Below are 27,774 nucleotides of genomic sequence, written 5' to 3'. Positions count from 1 at the left end.
GGCGTTAAGAGAACTCTTAGCATCGCCCCAAGGACTGAAGAAAATCCCATGGCTGAAGGAGATGAAAGCTGCCTGGGACAACCTAGGATTTCCCCTCTATTGGAAACATCCCAAGTTGATTCCCTTTAACGCAAGACAACTTGTCAAAAGAAGATATTGGGAGAAAACTAATGAGGATCTTCTGCACCGCAACAGGGCGGGCAGGCTAACATCAGAATTCCTCCAGCTCAAACACGAACCCCGGCCCGAGAGCTTCATGGATCTCCCTATACCTGCATATGCTCGAACTTTATTTCTCCAGCTAAGATATGGTATCCTGCCAATTAATAGTTTCACGGCTTGTTGGTCATCAAGTATTTCTCTGACTGACAGATGTATACTTTGCCACCATTGCAAGGAAACAACTGAGCATATGCTGTTTTTCTGCCCCCTTTACAAGAGCCCTAGAGGGAGGTGGATCATTCTTCTTTGTAAAAACTTATTACTGCAGGACCGAGCTAACGCTACCAGAATATGCAGATACGATACTTCTACACTGGTAGTTAGCTCAGTCTCCAAATATCTAACCGAAGCCTGGTCTATTCGCCGTAGGTACATATCAGCCACGGGTTCCTGAGTCAGCTCTTTTGCGTATAGAAGGTGGTTTTAACATGAAATTTATATTTTTGATGTTTAACTTTTAAATCTTCAGACACTATAGGTACTATGTCATTGAAGCGAACTCTATCTAACTTTTATGAGGTTTCTCCAGGAATCTCTTTTTTACGAACCTGTGTCCCCGTATAGGAAAAGATGAGACCTTACAAGTTTATAGAGATGGTCTTTTAGTCGAATTGTTATGATATCTTATACAAAAGCTTATTATTTAAGCATTTATTATATTGTTTTTACTGTTTTTAAGTACGCTTAAGGTTTTAGTGCCAAGGAGCACACTGTCGATATTTATATGATTGCAGGTTCCATGTTTTAATAGTACTACCTATGTTCAAATGGTTCAAATTGTATTATGTAATACTTTATTATGTAAGATTGTTTTTATGTATCTTAATGGTCTAAATTTTTAGACCGAATGAATATAAATAAAAATAAATTATTAGTGAGGTGTAGTCACTGCCTAGGAAGCCAGGCTCTCTAGAGGGAGCTGTGGTTGAGCAGCCAAGACTTATCTAGGAGACATGCAAAGCTTATGCAATACCACTGTAATAAGACAGTACTGCCACACATGAAAAAATGACACAGCGTTACAAAAATAAAAGTGCTTTATTTTAGTGACACAAATATTAAAATACTATATAGGCCATAACTCAACAAGAGGTAAGTAAACACACTATTATATGTACAGTAGCAGTTAGGAATTAGCATAAAAAGGTTATAGAAAACAGTAAAAGCAATAGACAATACTGAAGGCCTGGGAGGGACCAAACCATATATTAAGAAAGTGGAATGTGAAAGTCGGGGCCCGACCAAAGGAAGTGGAATCGGTAGAGGGGAGCTGGAGGAGTTAGGGAACTCACAAGGTAAGCACCAGAGTGCCCCCCAGACAACCGGGAGAAAAGAGGCAAGTAACTGGTTCTCCCCAAACCCACCAGAAGGAATTCAGAGAAAGATATTGCAAGACCCAGACAAGACTACAAGCAACCAAAGGTGGATCCTGGAAGAGAAAGACCTGGAAAGGAAGGGGATCAACTCCAGTTCACATTGGAGTGTCCGGTGGTGGCAGGAGCCACTACCCACCCATCTGTGGATGTAGGACCAGGTCGACGGTGGACAAAGACAGTCTGTAGTGCAGCACTGGAGCAGCTGAAGAGTTCCTGGAGTGATGCAGTGGATGTACCACGTTGGAAGAAGGATTGCAGTCAGTCAGTGGTGTGGAAAAACCACCAACAAGCCTTGGCAAAGACAAATGTCGTGGATGAAGAAAAGTGGAGCTGCCGGGAACAAGCAAGGTCCAGGGGGACTCAACCCATGGAGGGGAGTCCTGGGTGGCCCTCAGCAGTGATGAGAGGTACAAGAAGAGGAGGCAGCCCCCACAGGCGACCCACAGGCCAGGCAGCAAGCACAGGAGTCAAGGTGAGGCCCATGCAGCACACCTAGAAAGGAGTCCTACGTCACAGGAGAATCACGCAGAGGGTGAATGCACCTTTTCACGCAGGCTGCAATGGCAAGCCTGCAAACATATTTTACATGGGCTCCCATGGATGGCATAATACATGCTGCAGCCCATGGGGAACCTCTAGTGCCCCAATGTCCTGTGTACCTGGATATCATGTACTAGAGACTTATATGGGGGCACCAGTATGCCAAATGTGGTGTGTGTGAAGTCCCAGCAACCAAATTTAGAGGGAGAGAGCAAAGTCATTGGGGTCCTGGTTAGCAGGATCCCAGTGAACACAGTCAAAACATACTGACATCAGGCAAAAAGTGGGGGTAACCATGCCAAAAAGAGGGTACTTTCCTACATACCTCCCTCCCTCAAACAACGGACAATAAGGCTAAACCTATCCAGATGAGTTCTCATTGCCTAAGTGGAAATATCTGGAGAGTCCATTTCCACTGGAGTGGTTACTCACAAGTCTATAGTCCATTCCCTTTAGGGATATAGACCACCTCAAACGTTTTGGGATTTTCACCTTTCATTTGTTTTAACCATAGAAGGGGCTTGTGGTCTGTCTGAACAAGGAAGTGAGTGCCAAACAAGTATGGCCTCAGCTTCTTCAAAGCCCAAACCACAGCAAATGCCTCCCTTTCTATGGCTGACCAACACTTTTTCCTGAGGGTCAACCTTCTGCTTATAAAAGCTGCAGGTTGATCCTGGCCCTCTGCATTAAGTTGAGATGGGACTGCCCCAAAGCCTACCTCAGAAGCATCTGTCTGTGCTATGAACTGCTTGGAGTCAGGGCTTCTTAAAATAGGAGCAGAGCACATGCCTTGTTTGAGTTCCTTAAAAGCTTTCTGGCAGCTAACTGTCCATAAAACTTTACTGGGCATCTTTTTGGAGGTGATGTCATTAAGAGAGGCTACAATGGAGCCATAGTACTTAATGAACCTCCTGTAGTACCCAGTGAGGCCTAAAAAGGCTCTAAACTGTGTCTGTGTAGTAGGGGCAATCCAATCTAAAATAGTTTGGATCTTCCCCTGTAGTGGCTGAATCTGGACTCCACCTACCACGTGGCCCAGATATACCACCCTCCCCTGCCCTATCTGGCACTTAGAGGCCTTGATAGTAAAGCCTGATTTTTTCAGGGCCTCTAAAACATTCCACAGGTGGACCAGGTGATCTTCCCAGGTGAAGCTAAAGACAGCTATATCATCAAGATAAGCTGCACTATAGTCTTCCAATCATTGGAGAACTGTATTCACCAGCCTTTGGAATGTGGCAGGTGCATTTTTCAGCCCAAATGGCATCACTGTGAAGTGATAGTGCCCACCAGTGGTAGAAAATGCTGTCTTTGGTTTAGCATTATTTGATAGCTTGATCTGCCAATATCCAGCAGTCAGATCAAATGTGATTAGATACTCGGCAGATGCAAGTGTATCTATAAGCTCATCTGCCCTAGGGATAGGATGAGCATCTGTTTTGGTAACAGTATTGAGACCCCTGTAGTCTACACAAAACTTAATCTCCCTTTTTCCATTCTGGGAGTGGGGATTTGGGACAAGTACCACAGTGCTAGCCCAAGGGCTATCTGAGGGCTCTCTGACTCATAGGTCTAGAATTTTCTGAACTTCCGCCTTGATGCAGTCTCTGACATGGTCAGGTTGCCTGTCAATTTTTACTTTTAATAGGCAGCTCTTCCCTGTGTCAATGGATTGTTCACACCATGTGGTTTGACCAGGTGTCAAGGAGAACAGTTGTGAAAACTGTCCTAGGAGATTTCTGCAGTCATCCTTTTGGCATTCAGAGAGGCAGTCAGCAAGTAATACCCCATCAACTGAGCCATCAGCTGCAATGTGGGAGAAGAGGTCAGGAAGAGGGTCACTCTCTTCTTCTTGTCCTTCATCATTTACCATGAGCAGGGCCATATCAGCCCTGTCATAGTAGGGCTTAAGGCATTTCACATGAAGTACCCTGAGGGGGCTTCTGGGAGTGCCAAGGTCTATCAGATAGGTAACTTCACCCTTTTTCTCCACAATGGTGTGGGGACCACTCTAATTGTCTTGGAGTGCCCTGGGAGCCACAGGCTCCAGGACCCACATTTTCTGTCCTGGCTGGAATAGAGTCAGTACAGCCTTCTGGTCATGCCATTGTTTCTGTAACTCCTGGCTGGCCTGAAGGTTTTTAGTGACCATCCTTGATCTGAGACCAAGCACATAATCCACTATGTCTTGTTTGTGGGCAGGCTTGAGAGGTTGCTTCCAGCCTTCTCTAACAAGAGCAAGAGAACACCTAACAGGGTGCCCTGACAGAAGTTCAAATGGACTGTAGCCCACACCCTTCTGAGGGACTTCCCTAGAGGCGAAGAGGAGGCATGGTAACAGGACAACCCATCTCCTCCTGAGTTTTTCAGAGTCCCATTATCATCCCCTTGAGACTTTTGTTAAACCTCTCTACTAAGCCATTTGTTTGGGGCAAGAAGGAGTGGTGAACTTGTAAGTTACACCACATTCCTTCCACATGGCTTTCAGGTAAGCATACAAGTTTGCACCTCTGTCTGATTCCACCTCTTTAGGAAAACCCACCCTTGAGAAAATACCAAGAAACTCTCTATACTTCACAGGGATCACCAACCTCCTGGTGGCACCAGGTTTGGGGTCCCTTGGCTCTGAATATAGGAAACTATCCCCCCAGTACACCTTATTGGTGCCACTGATATCCCCTGCCTCTTGAGCTGCAGATTGCTGCCTTAAGCTCCCCAGTGTGGGACAAGTTTGTTGTTCCCTAGTGAATTCCTCCCTGGCAGGCCACCCTGTACCCAAAAGCTCAGCTGTGTCAGCTTGCAGCTCCTCTGGTGTAGGTTCCACACAAGGAGTGGACTCTTACCTCTCAGGTGTTGAATGTTCACTGGAGGTTGGATAAGGGGATGCTTTCTTACCCTTCCTGCTTTTTGGTTGAGGAAGCTCTTGATCCATTGTTGCAGGCTCCAAGGTTCCTTGTTCCTTCTGTTTCTTTGCCAGTGCTCTTGTGAGGGCAAAGATATGCCCTGGGATGCCCCGCATTGCTGCATGGGCCTCCAGTTCCACTTCAGCCCAAGCTGAAGTCTCCAAGTTATTCCCTAGTAGATACTGTACTGGTAGGTCTGAAGAAACCCCAAAGTTTTAGGACCAGTAACCCCCCCCCCCCAGCTGAAATCAATACCTGTCATGGGGTGGCACAAAGTGTTACTATGAGCATTAGTCACTTGGTACGTGTGTCCACATAGGTGTTGCTCAGTGGACACCAGTTTTTCAGTCACCATAGTGACACTGGCACCTGTGTCCTTATAGTCCTCAGCCTCAACACCATTTATCAGGGGATGCTGCCTGTACGTACCCATGTTAAGGGGACAGGTAGCAAGGGTGGCAAAGTCAATGCCCCCATCAGAGAGTAACACTGCCTCAGTGGTCTCTCTAACCAACCCAGACCCTACTACAGTCCCTAAAGTGAGCTTAGCTACACCCTTGGACTAACTACTGTTAGTAGTCCCACCACTACTGCTATTGCTAAGGGCACTAGGAGTAGAAGTGGGGTTAATAGTGGTGGTTGGCTTGGTGCCTTTCTTAGGACAGGAGCTGTCTCCTGGCCTATGGCCTTTGTTTTTACAAATATAGCACCAAGGCTTTTTAAGATTTGAGGAAGAGGATTTAGTCCCACCCCCAGAAGAGTTTTGTGGGCCTGATGAAGACTCTTTTGATTTATCTTTGTCCCCACCCTTATTCTGATGCTTACCTGCTTCTTCCTTTTTGTGGTCATCCCCTGTGTGAATTTTCCTACTCACTTGTCAGCTTTCTTTCCCAATCCTTGGTTAAAGGTCAGATCAGAGTCCACCAGGTACTGATGCAAAAAGTCAGGCACACAGGTATTCAAAATGTGCTCTTAAGATTAGGTTGTACAAGCCCTGTAAATCACTCACTTTGCTCCCATGAAACCAGCCGTCCAGAACATTTACAGAACAGTCCACAAAATCTAACCAATCTTGGGAGGACTCTTTCCTGGTCTCTCTGAACTTGACTATGTATTGTTCAGTAGTGAGACCAAACCCATCTAAAAGTGCTGGCTTGAGAACTGTGTAGTTGTCTGCATCCTCTTCTCTGACAGTAATGAGCATGTCCCTACCCTTGTCACAGAAGGAGAGCCACAAAAGTACTGCCCACTGCCTTTGGGGTACCCCCTGTACTTTCCAGGCCCTCTCCAAAGCAGTAAACCACTTGTAAATGTCAATTTCCACTTTGTAAGGGGGAACTACCTTGTTCTAGTTTCTGGAATCAAAAGAGTCCTCCCTGATCCTAGTGTCCTTGAAACTAAAACAGCTGCCATAGGGTGCTAACCCCATACCCTGCCACTCTCTCTCCACTGCCAAGGCCTCCCTGTCTGGGGCCAACTGATGCTGCTGCAGCCTCAGCTTTGCCTCCTCTAGGCTCAGTCGCCTGAGCTCCCTATCTAGGGAATCCTAACCTGAAGTTGGGCAGTGGGTCCCCCCAGAGGCTGAGGAGACATGAGAATGGGCAGAGGAGGATCTGTTCCTATTCTTTGAAACCCTCTCAACCAGGGACAAAGGCGGCCTGCTTGTATGCCCCCCCCCTTCCACTACCAGTAGTGCTCCTAACAGGACTGTGAGTGCTTCTAGATTCTCTCTGACCCTCCCTGCATACTTCCTGACCCACCTCAGTGTCTAAATCTACTCTCTCTAGCACTGAGAGGTGACAGATTCTACTTCTTCCTTCTCCTGGCCACGAGCATGATCATCTTGGAGGAGCAGGCCTAGAAGCAGACTCTTATTAGATTTCTCCCTGTCTTCAGTTTTCTATCCGCACACATCTCCCCCAAAAAGCACGACATCAGGCAAAAAGTGGGGGTAACCATACCAAACAGAGGATACATGCCTACACGTATGATCTAAAATGACAACATTTGGGGTCGTGGACAAGATGGTGACTGGATCGGACGCTCAGTGAAGAGCTCCGTGAAAAGCCCCAACGAATCCTGTTAATCCGGTGTGTAATTGTGTGATCATGAAGCCGCAATGAGCCTAGTGGATTGGGAGTAAAACCTGCATTACAACAAGAGGCGGGTGCTGCCTCAACCAGTCAACCGACCTGAGGTGACCCAGAGCTCTGGGAGATGGCCGAGTGGTGAAGGCCGCGCTGGAATCTGCAGCAGGTGAAGCGGGCTGGTATGCCCTGAGGGGAAAAGGAGCAGACAGGATTAAGGGCCCTGCGGCCAACGAGAGTGAGCCTGTGGGACTCCCTGGGCCGTCCCCTGATGTGGTCAAGTGGTGATCGCTGGTGGACCTCACAAGAGGTAGAGGAGGCTGAGCCAGGCCGTGCTGGGAGTAGCCACGAGCCGGCAGCACCGGAGAAGACTGAGACGGAGATCGACAGAGAGACCCGCTCTCCTGGAGATGCAGAGAGAGGAGAGGCTGGTGTGAGACCTCAGTGGCAGAGAGACTGCATCCACCGGTGGACGGCAAGCGATAGACCCATGAGCGTGTCCCGGGGGGGGGAGGGTGCAGATGTGTTGTGGTGGCCGAACCCGTGGAGGGTGACGGGGGTCCTCTGGTGCCTCTGCCGCGAGTACCAGATACGGTAGATTGAGGAGCCTCGCTGGGTTCCACCTGAGGCCCTGAGTGTACCAGGCAGCCTTTTGGTGGAGGAGCTACGGGACCTCTGGGATCGTGCCGTAAATACCTGCACACAGGGATTTCCACACGACTGCCACAGCACAGGAGGTGAGGAACACATGGCCAGAGGGGCGGAAGAGGCCGTAGGGATGGCCTGAAACTAAGGGGGACTCCTGTGGGTGGATTTGCCATAGCGTGGTCGGACCGGGGGGGGGGGAACAATGCAGGGAACACCTAGAAATCCCATAGACCAATAGCAAAGGAAAAGAGGTATATTTAAAGAACATTGCAGACAGCTACTAAGACAAGTTGAAAGGCAGAAGCACACAAAAAGGGCACAGGAGATGCCCCCAACAAAAACAGAGACCCTAGCACCCCTGGGTGGAGAGGGCGAGAGGCACATGGGAAGCGCCTGCAGGACGAAATCCGGACCGGCATCCCTGGGCTGGGGGGCGACGGCTGGCAGGTGAGGAGAAGTAGCCCACACTACCGCATATAGAAAGTAATAATTCGAGTAAAGGAAGAGGGGAGAGGACACATAACTATGGGCCCAGACCCAGTACATGCAGGAGCTCCCTGGGTGTACTGCCAGTTACTGTGCCATGATGATGGGGGAAAGGGACCAGCGGCCAGCCCGTCAGGGGAACCTTGATAAATATGCCAGAGTGCTCACCCACCTCTGCAGAGGAAGCAGCGACACAACCAATACAGACTGGGCCCGATAACGCAATGTTACTATAAGCAATACAGGCCTCACAAACAGCCCTGGAGGGTGGACTGGGAGAGGTAAAGTTTGAGGTTGCCCTCCTTCACCAGGATAATGGAACATGGCAGAAGGTCACCCCTACTGAGCCCCGAGTTTCAGAGCTAGAAGACACAGTTTAGACACTCAGGAAGGAGATGTTAAACATGCACTCGGTCTCCAAGGACATTGTGTGGAGAGTGGAAGATACAAAAAACCGAGCACAGCGGAACAATCTGCTTTTTGTAGGGTTCTCTGAAGGGGTGGAGAGCCCAAACATGTAACACTTTATGGAGGAGTGGCTTACAGGAACATTCCCGAAAGACAGATTTTCACCCTGCTTTGTGGTAGTCCGGGCCCATTGGACACTGAGTAACAAATCTCCACCGGGGGCCCTTCGCTGACCAGTCATAGCAAGATTCTTAAACTAACAAGATAGAGACTTGGACCCTCATTATGACATTGGCGGTTAGCTGACCACCATGCCGGCGATGGCAGCAGTACCACTGCCAGGCTGGGGGTGAAGACTGCCATATTATGACCACAGCGGTGATCCCTCCCATATACAGCCAACACACTGCCTGAACTGCCAGTGCCGTCCGGCCACCGACCACGGCGGTTGCCACCTACAGGCTGGCAGAACACCATTCACCACCCACCACCCACCATATTACGACATAGCAGACCACCAGGATTTCCGGGGCAGGACCACCGACCATGAAAAGCCTGGCGGAAACAACCCATATAAAAGGAGCCACTCACCTCCAGGGACACAGAAGAGTCAGCGGCTGCCATGGAACCTGAACTGGAAGTCCTGCCGATGCTGTACCACGCAATGGGAGTTCAGGAGCAGCAATGCCGACGAAGACGAGGACGGTGAGTACAGACGCCTAGCACACAAAGGAGGGAGGGAAGAGTAACACACCCACACACACAACACACATACCACACATGGAGAACAATCCGCTGAAAAGTACAACAATAGAAGCCAGAAGTAAAAAAGATGCCAGGACAAATATCTTTGGTCCAACCATTGTAATCCGGCGGGAATATCGATCACAATAACTAAATCAAACTATATACACAAAGGACCATTGGCCAGTCAAAAAGTGTCCATGCCACTACACATGGCAACACAAGAGGCCCAACTTGACTCCTGACAGACCAAGTGACTCCACTGGGCAGGGAAATCGATGTGGAAGGCAGGTACCTCGGGGGGCAGGGAGGAGGGTGGAGAGGGTGAGGGGTGGCTTTTCTTGGAAAGGGGGCCCTTGGATTTGGATTTGGGAGGACGGGCCTTTTCTCCTCTGTTTAGGGGCCAGAGGAGTGTGCTTGGAGCGAGGGGTCAGAGTGGCTGTCCTGTGGCCCGTAGTGGGAGTTGTCTTAGTGGGAGAGGGAGATGTATAACACCAAGGGGGGCCATGAGGGGATTGGGATCTGGAAGTACTGGGCTGGGGGAGTGGGAATTTCCTTTTCCAGACAAGACGGGATGGGTCAGGAGGAGGGAAGAGGTCAAGGCAGGGAAGGAAAGGTTTCTTAGGTACAGTGGGGTTTGGGAGTGGAGGTAGAGGGAGTGGTTGTAGGAGGAGTAGGTGTGCTGGACTGTGTTGCAGGTGCATGTGTGAGGTGGGTGGCTGTTGAGTGTCTGAGTGGGAGCATTTTTGTTTCTTTGGGGGCAGGCAGGGTGGGAGAGGACAAACAGGTTGTGTGCATGTATGTTGTGGTAGTGTCTGCAAGTGAGGTGGGTGTGCTGCATGTGGCTGTGATGGTGGTAGTGGTGACTGAACATGTGGCAAATGGGGTGCTAGTCTGAGTGTCTGCTATTGTGGTGACTATGGGTAAGGCTTACAGGTGGGAGAATCTGGAACTGAGGATGCAGTTATTGCAGGTGTGAGTACTGATGTGACTGTGAGGGAGGAGGTGGAGGGAGAGACAGTGGAGGCAGTGGCTGTTGTTGTGTGTGCTTCTGTATGTTGGCTGTGTGTATGCTTGTGGTGTGATCTATAGTGCTTGTGCTTGTCTTTGTGAGTCCTGTCTGTTATCCTGGATGCATGCTGGCCTAAATGTGTGTTTGGGATGGGTGGGGGAGAGGGCTCTGGGACTGGGAACAGGTAGTTGGAGGGGGGACAGAAGAACCAGGGACACTGGCCGCCGTCAAAGAGGAGGCCAGAGCCTGAAATGATCTCTGTAGGGCAGCAAAGCCACCACAAATGCCCTCTAGGTAGGCATTGCATTGCTGCATATGGGATGCCAGCCCCTGGATGGCATTCACTATGGTTGACTGCCCTACAGAGATGGATCTCAGGAGGTCAATAGCCTCCTCGGTAAGGGCAGCAGGGCTAACCGGGGCAGGGGCTGAGGTGCCTGCAGTGAAAGAGACGCCCAGCCTGCTAGGTGAGCGGGCATGGGCAACTGGGTGGGGGGTTACTGGGAGTGCGGTGCTGGTAATGGGGTGGCAGAAGATGATGTAGCTGGGGTTGTCCCAGAGGGGGTCTGCTACCACCAGGGAGCTTCCATCGGAGGAGGTATCTGAGTCAATAGTTGTAGCTCCTTCTCCCCCGTGGTGCTCCCCTCACCCTCCAACCCACTGGTCCGCTCAGCATTAGTTGACACTGCCTTATGGGTCCCGTGGGCTGCAGCTCCCCCACTCACCGGTGCCCCTGCTCCTTCACCAGATGATGCTAATGCACATAAGGACAGGAGAAGAAAAGGAGAGAGGGTGGGGGGAAGAAAGGGAGCACAGGGTCAATCACGGCAATAACAGCACATATGGCATACACATCACAATGACTCATTGGAACTAACACTGTGCAGCAATAACCACAATACCAAACCGCTGCCTGGGAACAACAGCTGAAATTTACTCAAATACTACCATCTGCAAACCAACTGGGGCTCACTAAGCCATGTCTGCCTATTGACAAAGGCACAGCTTGACAATTCAGACCAAGTGACTGCACAATGTGCAATTGCCAGGTCACACCACCTAGGCAGTGGACATCAGCGCATCACAACAACACCAGTGAGTCAGGATGTAGGTCTCAGATGAAGATGGAATACTAGCTAATTGCCAATACCAAATGTACATACCACTCACCACTGCCAAGCAGGACTTTACAAGATTAGCCACTCTGACATTTAGGGCTATACACTGACTACAACCTTGCACCCAAACACCATGGCAGGCAGCAGGAAAGAATTCAACACAGTGTGTACTCACCCCCTTGTGGCTGCTGTGCTGCCTTCAAGCGGCCACCCAACTCTGGATTGGCCACCACCAGTATGTGGGCCATTAGCGGGGTCAGGGTCCAACGGGCACCCATCCCTCGTTGTGAGGACGTCCCCAGCTGGGCCTCCGCGGTCGTCCGGGTCCAGCATCGCAGGTCCTCCCACCTCTTTCTGAAGTGGGTGCTCCACCGGATAAGTACCCCCAGGGTTCGCATGTCCTTGGCGATGGCATGCCATAACCCTTTCATCTGATGGGCGCTGACCTGCAAAGGGAACACAGAAAGAAGGACACCATGAACTCTACACCACATTTCCGTTACAGTAATGGCTTACACACTGCATAGCTCCCACATTAACCTTACACATTACTCATACCTCTGCATACACATTGCATGCAGCATAAATACACTCACCTAATGACACACTGCCTGCACACACATTCATCTACATATAGGCATGTCACATTCAAAGTACCCAAAAGGTGCTCACCTGTTGATCTGGAGGCCTATAGAACTGTCCATACAAGGGTAGGGCCCCATCCACAAGCTTCTCAAGTTCTTCAGATGTGAAGGCTAGGGCCCTATCCCCTGTAGCATGGGTCACTGTGGGTTCCAGACACTGGACACAGCAGCACACGCAGTGGAGGTGTTGTTATGGTGAGAGTCAGGAATCAAGTGAAGTGGGATACAGAAAATGACGGTCACATCAGGGCCGGTAAACACCGTCACCCCCGGCGGTGATTATCATTGGCCCCTGTGCTCCACAGACTTCCATGTTAACCAATGAGGAGGTGTACGGCAGTGCAGACCATCCTCCGCCATGACACCAAACGCCAGCGGAGTGAGGTCACTTCCACCTGTCCTTGCATGCAGGACAAGTGGTTACCATTTCCTGATGCTGGTACTCATGGCGGTTAATTCAATGTGCCTCATGGGTACCGTTGGTACACACCAAGGCAATTCAAATCCGCTACATACTTTGGTTTGGTTGTAGACTCTGGCACTCACATTAGATCTCATACCAGTGGAAGATCTTATACCAGTGCACTGCTTTCAGATGAGTATTTGACAGAACATGTACAAAGGGATGCTACAAATCACGACACTCGACTCCGACTACATCAGTGAGACACAATGGCAAATAAATAGTATGTATCAACGAAGTAGTCCATTTGCATGTAGAGGACACTGGTGTAAATTACAATCATTGTTTGCGTGAATTGGATGTGACTGCTCTGTGTACTGTGATGTTGTGTGTCCATCCTTCCTGTTGTCACAACTTCTGATGTTTGGTTTAATTAGATACCAACCACTGTGGAGGAGGAGGCATGCACTGTGTACAGACCCCTGCTCGACTTAGCTACACTGGAGGAACGCCACATTATATTCACATATCCTCCGGACAGGGCCACAATCATTGAACTGTGTCAACAATTGGAGTAAGATCTAATTCCTGCTATTCGTAGTACTACAGCAATATCCCCTGCAGTACAGTTGCTGTCAGTGCTCCACTTCTTGGCCAGTGGTTCTTTCCAGATGACTGTGGGCTTGGCTGCAGGTACGTCACAGCCAATGTTTTCAAATGTGCTGAGTAGAGTTTTGGCTGCCTTGCTGAAACAGATAAGTGGTTATATCTCATTCCCCCATAGTGATGATTTACCCACTGTGAAGGCTGTATTCTACACCATGGGACATATACCACATGTGATTGGGGCCATTGACGGGACCCAATAGAGAGTAAGGATTTGAATTGGTTAGACAAACGAAATATAGGTTTCTTTAAGTGCGGTTCATGTACAGTATGTAAATGGGCATTGCAACCCAAGAAAGAGTTTACGATTGGCAGGGGTAAAATAGCACTCATTAATTCACATATAGATTGCAACACAGGATTTGTAGTTTACATGATTATATGTAAATGTAACAAGATATACATAGGCAGTACAATAAGGCCATTGAAGGTTAGAATTTTGGAACACTGGAGGGCCATAAATGTGGGGGATGATCGTTATCCTATAGCGTCCCATATGAAGATTTGTAATGCACAGACCCAATACAAAACATTTAAATTTTTTGGTTTTGATCACTGTTTGGCCAATCCTAGGGGCGGAAATAGGGAGCTCACCCTCAGGAGAAAAGAATCTCAGTGGATTTTACAATTACAAGCTGTGGAACATGGTCTTAATACGGAATATGAAATGGAATATTATTTGGGCGATAAGTAATTTATGTATACATGAACAGGGAACTGGATGTCAGAAAATCTTAAGCTATAATGTATACTGTAATTACACCGCACATTATAATCAGGCAGTGTGATTTAATTAGCATAAATGTATGAAGACGGTAAAAGTTCAAATGTGGCGATTTACAGTATAAATATATGAGTAGCAGTTATTATTGTATAAGGTATCACTATCATATAAATAATGTGTTGCACTTATAATGTTATAATTTGTTAAGTTTAGACATTGGTACTGAGGGTTTCGGAAGAAGAAAATAACCTAATTTCAGAATGATAACTAGGGAATGTGCTAGTCCGCTCTCAATGTTGATCTATGTTTATTTGTAGGTTTATAGAAATGTATTAGATGTTCTGAAGGAGAAGTTTGCGTTTGGATAACAAGTATAATGTAGGAGAAATATAGTGAATAAGAATACAGATCTATGAATACACAAAAATTGAGCTGCACATAATACGAGGTACTATTGGAGTTTTGGATGTTGAACATGTTTGAGGTATATATGAAATAGACTAAATATACTTGTGCAAAGTATCGTAGTAATATAAACTAAGATCTTATTATAAATATATTATGGGTTCACATACTGCCTCTGAAGACATGATGACACATAAGAATTAGGAAATACATGATCTAATATACTCATTTAAGCCAAATAATCTCGGACGTATTCAGTCCGCTTTTCATTTTTATTCCCACCATCGAGTAAACACGGACGTTACTATTGCAGCGATCCGTTTTCTATGTTTAGCTCGAAAAATAGACTAAATATACTCGTGAAAAGTTTCATAGTCTTACTAACCAAAATCTAATTATAAATATATTATGGGTGCGCATATTGACTTGAAGATAGGAGGACATAGAAGAATTAGGAAATATATGATTAAAAATATACTCGTTAAAGCTTAATAATCTCGGACGTATTCAGTCCGCTTTTCGTTTTCATTCCCATTATCGAGTAAACACGGACGCTGTTAGTGCAGCGGTCCGTTTTCTATGTTTAGCTCGAAGTGGACGCTTTATAACGCGGCTAATAGTTAAGCTTCGGCTTCGGAGAAATACGAGCCGCAAGCGTACTCGCGTTTTGGAGAGATTCGAAGAGATTTACACGGTGAGCACTTTAGTTGGAAATACTAGTCTAATGCAACGAATATGCTAGATTTAGTTATATTGGTTCCAGTGTCTAATTGTAATTAATCTTTCTCGGGCAGAGTTCCTGAAAGCAGATAGTATACTCCAAATAAGAGTTATTTATAAGAATAAGGACATATATTTTCAGGTAGGAGGTGAATCAATATTATAGACCACAAGATTTAAGAGCGGTATTAAAACAAATAGGGGTTCACTGAGGTGATGGTGTGTAAATGAATGGCACATAAGGATGGTGTGCTAACATTCACTCAATAACTTTAGCACATGTAATTTAGGATATTTCAGTTATATTTTTATTGGCACAATTAAGATTGAATATTATGGATTCCCACCGCACATTTCATATATTTGTTTGTGATATGTGTATATAATCACATTTAACATTTATTTGTTATGAAATTAGGCATTTATTTAGTTTGTTACAATAGCATATATATACTTATTGTTATAGGAGGTCCTGACGAAATCCAAGGGTACTCCCAGGATGAAAGACGTGTTGACAGACTTTAGGACAACAGGACGAACATGATTCAAGAGGATGAAATTTGAAATGAACTTTGTTTTGTATGCTTAAATTTACAAGGATTACTTTGAGATGGACACTGATTTCATGGACAATTGAAATTATGTATAAACTTATCTGTATCTGGAATTTGGACAATTGATTTTTTGGTAGATTATGTATTATTGTGATTTGTATTAAATTAATATATTAGGGAGAGGAGATATATTATGTCTATTGGCATGGATTAACATGCTATATTAGGATTACACATGTGCGAATATTCAATTTTATATTGTGGTAACCTTGGGCTACTGTTTGGGGATATTGGAGGGTATAACCCCAGTATTTGGCACCGTGTGTTGTAATTAAATTGGTGATTTGGATTTGGGAAAGTAGGAGCGCTGTGACACTTTAGGTTTACCCCCACATTATTGTAGACATATACCACATGTGATTGGGGCCATTGACGGGACCCATATTGCCTTGGTCCCTCCTAGGACAAATGAGCAGGTCTACAGAAATAGGAAGAATTACCATTCAATAAATGTCCAGATGGTGTGCCTTGCTGATCAGTACATTTCCCATGTTACTGCCAAGTTTCCAGGATCTGTGCATGATGTCTATGTATTGAGGAATAGCAGCGTCTCACAGATGATGGCACAACTACAGAGAGAGAAAGTGTGGCTCATAGGTGAGCTTGAGGTTTCACCCAATGTATGTCACTGTATGCCAACTGGAGTTTTTCTCTGTGCTATTGTGCATGAGTAATGTGTGTCTCTCACTACTTCCAGGTGACTCTGGCTACCCAAACTTATCTTGGCTGTTGACACCAGTGAGGAATCCGAGGACAGGGCCAGAGGATCGTTACAATGAAGCACATGGTCGGACCAGAACAGTAATCAAAAGGACTTTGGCCTACTGAAAGCCAGGTTCAGGTGCCTCCATATTTCTGGTGGATCATCACTCTACGCCCCTGGGAAGGTCTGCCAGATAGTGGTGGCCTGCTGCATGCTGCACAATTTGGCCCTCATACGCCATGTGACAATCCTGCAGGATGAGGGGGGAGACAATGCACCTGTGGCAGCAGAGGACCCTGAAGATAGTGATGAGGATGGGGAGGAGGAAGATGTGGACAAAGGACTCATCTGATACACCAGTACTTTCAATGAGACTCAGGTAAGACTGTAGTTCTGTTCATTACTCCATTACAACATAGTACTGTGTTGTGTCAAGCACAAATGTGTGCATTATTTGACCTGACACTATTCCATCTGTGGTCAGTCGTGCCAGTGTCATGGTGATAGTGATCAAGCTTATACAGCCGATGCAATGTATCAGTAGTTTAGCATCTTCAAATACATGCCCACTGCAAACTGTGTCCTCATTCCATACAGTATTTAGCATTTGTTGCCGGGAATGTTATGTGAGCTACAATGTGCCCACACAACCGCTTTGTGACTTCATTTTCCCTGACAGTGTGGCCCAGACTAGGTGGTCCAGAGGAGGGATTGGCATACTGACTACATGGCATAGCTAATACTGTGGTATCTTGTGTGAGGGCCTGAGGTGAATTGTTTCTCCTCACTTATGGTGTTTGGAGTCAATTGCTGTGCAAATTTCTAAGTTGAAGTGACCAGATGAATGTAGGCTGTTATGTTACAGGGATCATGCTGCTCTACTTCCTTTACTTCTTATTTGAATGCCACTAATGGTTTCCCTTTTTGCAGATGTTGGTGTGGTCCCTACTGTGAACCCATCTGAGGCCAAACACAGTTTGGTGGATGGTGACTTGTGGTATGCTCTCACACTGGTTATGTGTACCCCAAACTGACTGTCCTTTGGATGGATTCACACTTTATGTTACATATGCACAGTATAATACATGCCAAGACATTGCATATTGTTGTAATTAAAGCACAAAGCTTTCAGTTGTGTTAAAGTGTCTTTACTGAATTGACAAAAAGGAAGGGATAGTGCAATAGAGTGGGGTGATGGTGGAAGACATCTTCAGTGTAGTGGCCCAGTTGGTTTGTAGCACAGGTCCAGTATCCCTGGGGCCATAAGGAAAGGAGCAATGGCAGTCCAAAGTAAACTAGGTGTCTCAGTGGCACACAAGGGAGACACTTAGGAGTGGCTCACTTCCTGACAATGGTTTTGCTCTTGGCTACAGTCTCTGGTGTCTGTCTGGGTCGCAGGGAACGTTTGCGGGGTGGTTCTTGTGCTGCAGAGGGAGGGGTGCTGGTGGCCTGTGAGTCCTGTGGCAGGTCATCCTGTCCACTATCTGCAGCAGATGTGGAGGGCTGGTCAGTACACTGGCTAGTGGAAGGGGCCTGCTAGTTTGTTGTGTACTCATGCATGATGGTAGCCATGTCACTCAGTACCCTGCAATGGTGGCCATGTTAGTATTTAAGGCCTGCAACCGCTGCATGACCTCCTGGTGGTGTTCCCCCTGCAGCTTCTGGTTCTCCTGCAAGATGGTAAGTACCTGGCCCATCCTGTCCTGGGATTTCTGGTATGCTCCCAGGACAGGAGTGAGGTAGTCGGTTCCCTGGGTTGGGCCACCCTGTGACGCACAGCTATCCTCCTACTGGCCCTGGGCCCTGTGCCTGTGTCCCCTGAACTGTGTGCCCACTCCCACTGACACCAGGACCTTCATCGTCTTGCCTCTGTGGTGTTGACTCAGGTCATTGTACAGGTGGGCACACTGTTGATTAACGTGTCCTGGGGATAGAGGTTTGGAGACGTTGGGTGGCTGCTGTGGCATTGGAGTCCGATGTGGGGTGCCCTGTGGTGGACTGGGTGTTGGTTGTGGTGTTCCAGATGGGCCGGGGAGTTCATCCAGATCCAGGCATGCAGAGTTGCTTTCATCACTGTTGCCTTCTTCTTTTGGAGGACTGGGTTGACGTGGCACATGCTGCCCGCTGACATTGGCTGGGGTACCTGTGGACATGTATGAGATTTGTTACAATCATTGTCAGTTACATATTCAACATTTCTGGCTTTCCCTATGGGATGGGTGTTGTTCTTCCACCTTTGGTTTGTGTATGGTGATGGCTTGTGGGATTGGAAGTGCTACTTGCTGCCAATGCATTACTATGTGTGTGCATGCTGAGCGTGGAGGGCTCTGCTTTCACTGAGTAGGACATGCAGGGGTACACAGTTAAGGGTGGTTATGGGGGTGGTTCTGTGTTTGAGATGGAGTGGGGTGAAGGGAGTCAGGGTGACGTGGTTACATGGCATGCAGGTGTAAGTGGTGGTGGGGTAGTAATGATGACTTCCCAGTGTCCAGCCCTCCAGTGATTCCAGTGAGGCCCTCTGGGTACAGGATAGCCATGACTTTCTCCTCCCACGTTCACAAATGTGGGGGAGGAGGGGGAGTCCACCGCCAGTCTTAAAGACAGCAATGTGTTGCCTGGATGCCATGCATTGCACGCACCTTCCCCATAGGTCGTTCCACCTCTTTTTTATGTCGTCCCTTGTGCATGCATAGGTCCACAGAGTTCAACTTGTCCACGATCCTCTGCCATAGCTCCATCTTTCTGGCAATGGATATCTATTGGACCTGTGCACCGAACAGCTGTTTCTCAACCCTTATGATTTCATCTACCATGACTCGCAACTCCTCATCAGTGAAACAGGGGTTCTTTTGTGGGGACATGCCTATTGTGTAGTGGGTGTTGTGTGTATGTTGTGCAGAGGGTGGAATGTTTTGTCGGGATGCAGGGTGTGTGTGTATGTGGGATGCAGTGGAGTAGTGATTGTGTCCAGTGTTGTTGTGTGTTAAGTGTTGAGGTATGGTGTGTGGTCTGTGATGCGGATGGGCGTATAGGTGGTTGTGGTTTGTGTGTACAATTCTGTAAATGTTTGGGCTGGCAACGTGTCGCTGGGTTTTCGTGTTTACAAAGACTTGTGGTTTGTATGGTGGTATGTATTTTAGTGCTGTTGGTGCGTGTGTACGGTGTGTGTATATGTGTCAGGTGTGGGTTTTTCAATCTGCCCAATGCTGGCTTCCGTTGGTGTGGAGTGGCCAAATCGACCGCGCCAGTATGCACCACCAATGGCTAACCGCTGTTGAGTGACCACTGTGGTGATTCGTGGGTCATTATTTGGAGGGCGGTGTGTTGCAGGCGTGGCGGGGAGGGTGGTGAGACCAACTGTTTTACACCCTCTTCTGGCGGAATTGCTGTTTTGGCTGCTTCCTGGTGGGTTTGTGTTTATGTGTCATTATTTGGCAGGTGGATTGCCTCCTCCATTGTGGTCTGTTGGCAGCCGTCACCACAACGGTCTTCTGAAAAGACTGCTAATGTCATATTGAGGGCCTTGATCCTCTCAGAATCCACGAAAATGAAAGAAATCCGCCATGACCATGCCTTAATCCAAATATTCCCCGGTTACACTTGAGAGGTCCAGTGCCAAAGACTCAAATTTGATGCAGTCAAAACAAAACTAAGGGCCCTTCAGCTGCATTTTAGGCTATTATTCCTAGCCAAACTAAAAGTCCTACATTGAGGCAAGGCCCATTTCTTTCAAATACCTGAGGAGGCCTGGGAGTGGTTAGAACGTCCCCTTGAGGGAATGAAGACATGAGAGCATGAGGCCACGGAAGAAATTCGCCCCAGAAGCAGAACAGCAGTCATCCGCAAACAGGGGTCATGGTGAGGGGTGCTCATCCCAGTCACTGTGGAGGCACACCTCATCTGCGTCCGACTCAGAGGAGGAATGCTCAATCAACAGCAAAAGAAGTAAAGTTGCTATTAAATCATGGTCATCATCCAGAGAGCACCCCAGCACTGAGCAGGAAGATATGGTGGATTCCCAGCACCCCTTGGTAGTGGCTATAGACAATCTGAAGGACATGCCAATGGCAGAAGAGACTTCACCACCAGGCCACATTATATCTGATGAACTTCAGACATAGTAGATCACCGAAACACAACAAAAAACCAAGGGGAACAGATGGAAGGGAAAACCTCTTATATTTGCTGGTACTGAGTTCCAAGTTTCGGGGCACTTCACCCTACTTCACCCTACTGGTTGGTCAACGTTGGAAGTTGTAGGGGCACTGAGATTGGGAGGGAGGACTACAGACCTCATTGATGTCTCTGTTGAGCGGTTATAATGTTTTGGGATAGTCATGCTCACTGGGCTATCTGGAGGATGCGAAGAGGGGAGCTGGGGGGGAAGGGAACGTTCCAAGTTACAGGTTGCACTAAGTATTGCACGGAATGGATCATGGCGCAGACACTATGCGAGAAGGGGCACTCATACTGACGCCAAACGTCATAGGTTAGACAGCAGTAATAATGACTACAGACACAACAGGAGACAACTATAGATAGACAGTATTGTCCTGGAATATGTGTGGTGTAGTCAGTAAGGTGAAACGGGGCCTGGTGGCAACATACAAAAAACAGAATAAACCCAACATTGTATTACTCCAAGAAACACATCTGAGGGGCACATAGTGCAGTTTCCTCAGTAGGGGGGCATGCACACTGATAGCACATGCAGGGTTCACCTTAGGCTCCAGAGGGGTGGCAATACTGATAAGGAAATCACCCCCATTTATGACAGAGATACTCTGGAGAGATCCTTAAGGTACACAGGTAACAGTCAGGAGAAGGTGGGGAAGACGGGTGGTCACCTTGGCATGCACCAACCTCCTCTTAAGCAACAAACATACGCTATAATTGCAAAGATTCTCTTGGAATCCGAGATGACCGTACACCTCATAGGGAGGGATTTTAACAGCGTAATCAATCCAGCTATGGACCTCTCGAGTCCCCCCCGACACACTTGAGAGATACCCCCTTGGAGGAATGGGTGGGAACCCTGGGGCTGACAGATCTCTGGTGGCGTTGCCACCCAGACACCAGACAGTACTCACACTTCTCAGGGGAACATTGAGTTTTTTCTTGCCTTAATTACATACTAGCACCTGCAGGTGAAGTGTAGGAGATCATAGAGGCGAAATACCTAGCAAGGGGGCTGTCGGACCATTCCCCCCCTTGGTTAGTGCTAAGACTTCTGTCTAGGCAGAAGAGGGACAGCTGGAGATTGAGCGCATGGGAACTGAACGATGACAGGGTAGCTAGGGAACTAAGGGCTGAGACTGAGCTATGCTTTAAGGAAAATAAGGACTCAGTGTGTCTCAGTGGTTAATTTATAAATAAAAATGTGCCAGTGCTCTCTTAAACACGTGGATGCTGCAATTAAATGTACGAGCACTGAATACTAAGACAGCGTAATACTGAAACCATCTTGTGCCTCTACGAACCATTTAAAGCTACCCCTGCCACTTCAGCTCACTCTTGCCGCTTTCTAGTTTCTCCCATTGTGACGCTTTTTCGTTTTTCTCTTGCACCGTCTTTCCCGTATGTGTCTTTTGCTCGCAGCAAATGCTTGGGGCAGAAGAATAAGCGCCGGCCCTCAAGAACAAGTGCTGGTGCTCAGCACCGGAAACAACAAGCACAAATTAAGCACTGGTGTGTCTGCAGTTACAGTTTGGGAAGCCTACAAAACAGTACTTAGAGATAGAGCCCATAACATATTCACACACAAAAAGAAAAGGGAGAAACAGGAAATAGAGTCTCTGGAACTCCAGATACTTGAGCTGAAGGAGAGGTTGCTGGCAAACAAAGATGGCACCCTCCTCTGTAGAATTACAAAGCTACATAAGGAATATCAGGCATTACCACAGAGGGAAGCCTGAGCGTTGCAACTGGCTACACAGCACTGCCTATACGAGGCAGAGGAGACAGCAGGCAAACTTTTGGCATGGCTAAGCAGTAGGGAGAGAGAGGCACTTTGGGTAGCCAAATAAGGGGGTCTGGCACCGAAGTTCATACCACTGACCAAGGAATAGCCACAGAATTAGCTCAATTTTATGAGAATTTATATTGGCAGTGCAAACTGGCTGACACAGCCCAAATTAGTGACTACTTTAATGAAGTACAACTCCCACTCTTGTCCCAAGAGGGGTGAGATCTGTTGGATAGGGAGTTGGAGTCATCAGAAATCAGAGATGCCATGGGGAAATTGAAGTCTGGAAAAATAACCAGGCCTATGGGCTTTCCGTAGAACTCTTTAGAAAACGCTGACATCATGAGTCTGTAACTTCTCCGCATCTTTAATGAAGTTAGGGAAAAGGGCTGCCTCCCCTGGGATCTGAGAAGAGCAACGATAGTGGTGATCCCGAAAGCCGGAAACCCCCCTCAGAGTGCAGCTGTTACTGCCCAATATCCCTCCTGAACATAGAATCAAAAATCTTAGCAACAATATGGCAACGTGACTCATAACTGTTGCAACCCCACTTATTCATCTGGACCAGTCAGGCTTCATGCCGAGGAGGTCCACAAGGCTTAACTTCCAGAGGTTGCACAAATGGCTGGCCAACGTCAATCAGAGGCAGACACCCCACATGGTTTTGTCACTAGACGCCAAGAAGGCATTGACACGGTCAACTGGCTATACATAAGGCAGGTGTTGGAGAGATTTGGGTTCGGACCCCAGTTCTTGGGTTGAATAACTCTGTGGTACACTGACCCAGTGGTGGCTGACCGTGTTAACGGGGACACATCCACTGAATTTCACATAGAGAGAGGAACGGGACGGGGTTGTCCCCTTTCTCCTTTGTTGTTCGCCCTGGTGCTAGAACCCCTGGCACGCATTGTTCGATCTCACCTAGAAATGACAAGCTTCCAAATCCAAGAAGGAAGAGGTGAGGATGAAAGGATATCGCTACATGCCGACAATGTCCTGCTGCAAACTACTACAAACCTAGGGAATCACTCCCCCAGATATTGCACACTTTTGAACAGTTTGGCATGTACTCAGGGTACAAGATTAATTGGTCCAAATCAAGCGTATACCCAGTGTGTGAGGGGGTGGAAATAGGATAGTTAGAACTCCCTTGTAACCTGAGGATGGTAGAGGAGGAATCTAAATACCTGGGGGTCTATGTGACAGTACGTCAAAAACAATCTCTTGATTGGAACATTCGTACTGACATGGCGAACACCCACAAGGATATGAAAAGGTGGGAAAGTCTACCTTTAACACTGCATAGCAGGGCAGACCTATACAAGATGATAGTCCTGCCAAATTTACTGTATGCCCTACAAAACACATATACCAGGATTCCAGAGGATGTCTTCATCAGACTAAAGGGAGAGATTCACAAATTTCTTTGGAATGGGAAACATCCTTGTGTCTCCCTGCAAACACTCCTACAACAGGGGGATCGCTCTCTCAGATGTGAGGGCTTATCACTGGGTGGCACACCTTGTAGTGATAAACGACTGGGCATACGCCCCAAGGGATCACCCCACGTAGTTATTGGAAAAAAGTCAGTTCGAGGAGATCATTCCTTCAATACATCTATGGGGGGAAGGGCACTCGGGGGCTACTGCTGCCAACACAACTGACAATAGAGGACTGGCAGAAAACTAGCAAATGGAAAGGATGGCATGCAAAACACACAAGAGAAACCCATCTCTGGGATGGTACACAGTTGAAGAAAATTGGGAAACTTAAGAGTTTTGGGTCCTGGGACACGATTGGGATTTCCTGGTTGGGTGACATGAAAGATAATGGAGAACTCAATTCATTTGACACCCTGCGAACAGAGCACTGAATGCCCGTACACAACACTACAAATACCTACAATTCACACATGCCTGGAATGCCAAGAGGTTGGATGTGTTAAAACTTCCTGAGTATGCCCCACTAAGGGAGGTTACTGCTGGGGCAACTGGAGCAGAAAGTGATTTTTTGGATGTACAGTACCATCAATAATAATATGCCAGACAAGCTAGAGAGCTTGGGAGAAAGATGGGAACGGGACTTAGGAACACTGGACGATACTGACTGGGAGGGTGCCCTGATGCACCCGCAGGAGGTGGCGATTAAATCCCATCTAGAACTGATATAGTCTAAAATCCTTCACAGAGCCTATTACGATAAAGTACGCCTGCACAGGTGTGGGAGGACTGTGTCGCCTGGATGTTTGAGGTTTGTAACACAGAGAGGGACATTCGTACACACACTATGGGAATGTCCCAGAATCCAGCCCTACTGGTTTAAACTCTTAAAGACATTGGAGAAGAAACTTGGGGCCACGATTCCTCCAGATCCCAAATACGTGCGTCTGGGTATCCGAACTGATGTTGACCTCCCGTGGCCTAAACACCTCTTTAGCAACTTAAGACTTGCGGTGGCCAAGAGGGATGTGGCAAAATACTGGGCTGCATCAGAGGTGCCAACATGAAGGAATGGAAGGCATGAATGGATCTCAGTATGGCAGCTGAGAAAGTGACATATAAATCCAGAGAATGGCCCAAGATTTTTTTAAAGATCTGGTGACCGTGCCGGAAATATTATGCCATTTTGGATGGAGAGGATAGAGGGAGAAGGACAGGCCTGTTGGGGGGGAGAGAATGATATGTTGGCTGTGAATGGGATCTCATTGGTACCGGACTTTAATAATGTTGTATCGTCAAACTCCAGCTGAATACGCGCTATCCATTCCATGTCATTTTTACGTTTGTGACCTACTGGGCGTTTTGTCATGTTTGAATAAAATGTTAAGTTAACACATTAAAAAAATTATCTGCATATTTTAGGATCGGTATCTTGTATTGTCCTATTCTGAGGTGGAAGTGTATGGTTTGATTTGGCCTTCTTTATTGTGATCCCTAGATCAGCAGTATATAAATTTAAACAGAACTGAAGCGAGAACACAGCCCTGTTTCAAGCCTTTATTAGTGATGATTATTTTGTGGTCCTCTTCCCTTGGCCCAGTTTTATTCATACCCAGGTGTTTGAGTAGAGTGACACAACTGCTTTCAGCAGATCTTGGAGAAATACCCCAATCAGCCAGCTTATTCCATTATTGTCTGCAGTCAAGGCTTTATGCCTAAATCCAGTTTGGTAGTAGGGAATCAACTTTTCTTCCTCTGCTTAGCTTTCTAGATCTTTTAAGAGGATATTTGTGTATACCTTGGCCTCTATGTCGAGTAAAGCTATCAACTGATATTTGCAGGATCTTTTGAGCTCCCTTTCTTGTGGATTGGGTTCAGTATGGATCCACACCATGAAGAATATTTTGTAATTTATTTGGCTTTTTATCAGAGCAACCAGACGTATTTATAGAGTAAGCAAGTTTTTTATTTTGAAATCACCTAAGAGTAAGACCTTATATGTGAGGGATGCAGAGAGTAATACTTTCGCTGATTTGTAGATTCTCTCTAGGGTTTCATCATGAGATTTCTTAAATGGATTCAGATATGTGTTGATTCCAAGCATTAATTTATTTACTATGCCAAGATTGTGTTGTTTAAAAAATATAGCTTGATATGTTGACTTTTACCTCACTACTGTTAACCTTGCATTTATGGTTATGGCTACAAAGATTGCCAGCCCTCCCAGTGGTCTACCATACTTGTTGTTTTATCTGCTGTATAATACACTTCCTTGTCTCCACCTATTGGTAATGAGCATGTACTCCACACTTCTTGAATACAAATTATATCTCCAGATTTTATGAATTCTAGAGTGTCCTTATACACCCCAGCCCCATTTGTGTCACTGTCTTGAGAGAGGTGCAAACAGTCCAACTGTCAAACTAACCCAGACAGGGAATCCACAAACAGGCAGAGTCACAAAAATAGTTTAAGTAAGAAAATGCCCACTTCCTAAAAGTGGCATTTTCAAACAGACAATCTCAAAACCAACTTTACTAAAAGATGTTTTTTTAAATTGTGAGTTCAGAGGTCCCAAACTCCACATGTCTATCTGCTCCCAAAGGGAATCTACACTTTAATCGCGTTTAAAGGCAGCCCCCAGGTTAACCTATGAGAGAGATAGGCCTTGCAACAGTGAAAACAGAATTTGGCAGTATTTCACTTTCAGGACATATAAAACATATTAGTATATGTCCTACCTTTACCATACACTGCACCCTGCCCATAGGGCTACCTAGGGCCTACCTTAGGGGTGTCTTATATGTAGGAAAAGGGAAGGGTTAGGCCTGGAAAGCAGGGACACTTGCCAAGTCGAATTCACAGTTTAAAACTGCACACACAGATACTGCAGTGGCAGGTCTGAGACATGATTACAGGGTTACTTATGTGGGTGGCACAACCAGTGCTGCAGGCCTACTAGTAGCAATTGATTTTCAGGCCCTGGGCACCTCTAGTGCACTTTACTAGGGACTTACCAGTAAATCAAATATGCCAGTCATGGATAAACCAATCATCAGTACAATTTACACAGAGAGCATATGCACTTTAGCACTGGTTAGCAGTGGTAAGGTGCTCAGAGTTCTAAAGCCAACAAAAACAGGTCAGGAAAAATAGGAGGAAGGAGGCAAAATGTTTGGGGATGACCCCGCAAAAAGGGCCAGGTCCAACACCCAGGATTCTATAGTGGTTCATAATAATACAAATAATAAAGCAGATTTATAATAGTGGTTGTAGGAAAGTGCCCCTTTTGGTATGGTCACTGCCCACTTTTTGCCTCTAATGCTGATGTGTATAACTCTGTTAGTGCACTGGAAGCCTGCTATCCAGGCCCCAGTGCCTATGCTCTCTCCCTAAATTGTTATGTCGACTTGCTGATTACCTTATTGGCAAGACTTTACCCCATTATAAGGCCCTACTAGATGGTATCCAGGGTTCCCAGGGCATAGGTGGTAAAGGAGTCCCAAGGGCTGCAGCACACGTTTGTTTCACTCTGGGTGACCCTCCCATATTCCCATGAACTGCCTTACATGTATGTCAGACATGCCTAAGGTAGTCCTCTGTGATCCAGGAGGCAGGGTGCATTATACTTAAGGTGCAGACATATAAGCTCCAGCTCAAATGTCTCTAAAGCATCCTTTCCATTAAGGTACACTATAAGTGCAGGTGGATCCATCGGATGACATGGGACTTAAGCCCCGATTGACCAGGGCTGCTAGCTCCATAATCGTACCACCTAGATATGCCAAGTTTGTTATCAAACAACTTGCCTTCTCTCTCCTAACACAAATCTTGTGTCGAGGGACAGCTGCAAGCACCCAAGTGGCACACTAGCAGTTGCCCACCTGTTTTGCCACCTTCCTTTGTGCTCTGGCGGAGAGCCCGTGCTTTTTCCCACACGTGCTGCC

Source organism: Pleurodeles waltl, chromosome 5 (assembly GCF_031143425.1).
Source record: "Pleurodeles waltl isolate 20211129_DDA chromosome 5, aPleWal1.hap1.20221129, whole genome shotgun sequence".
Lineage (NCBI taxonomy): Eukaryota > Metazoa > Chordata > Amphibia > Caudata > Salamandridae > Pleurodeles > Pleurodeles waltl.
Note: the sequence above shows the minus strand (reverse complement) of the source record.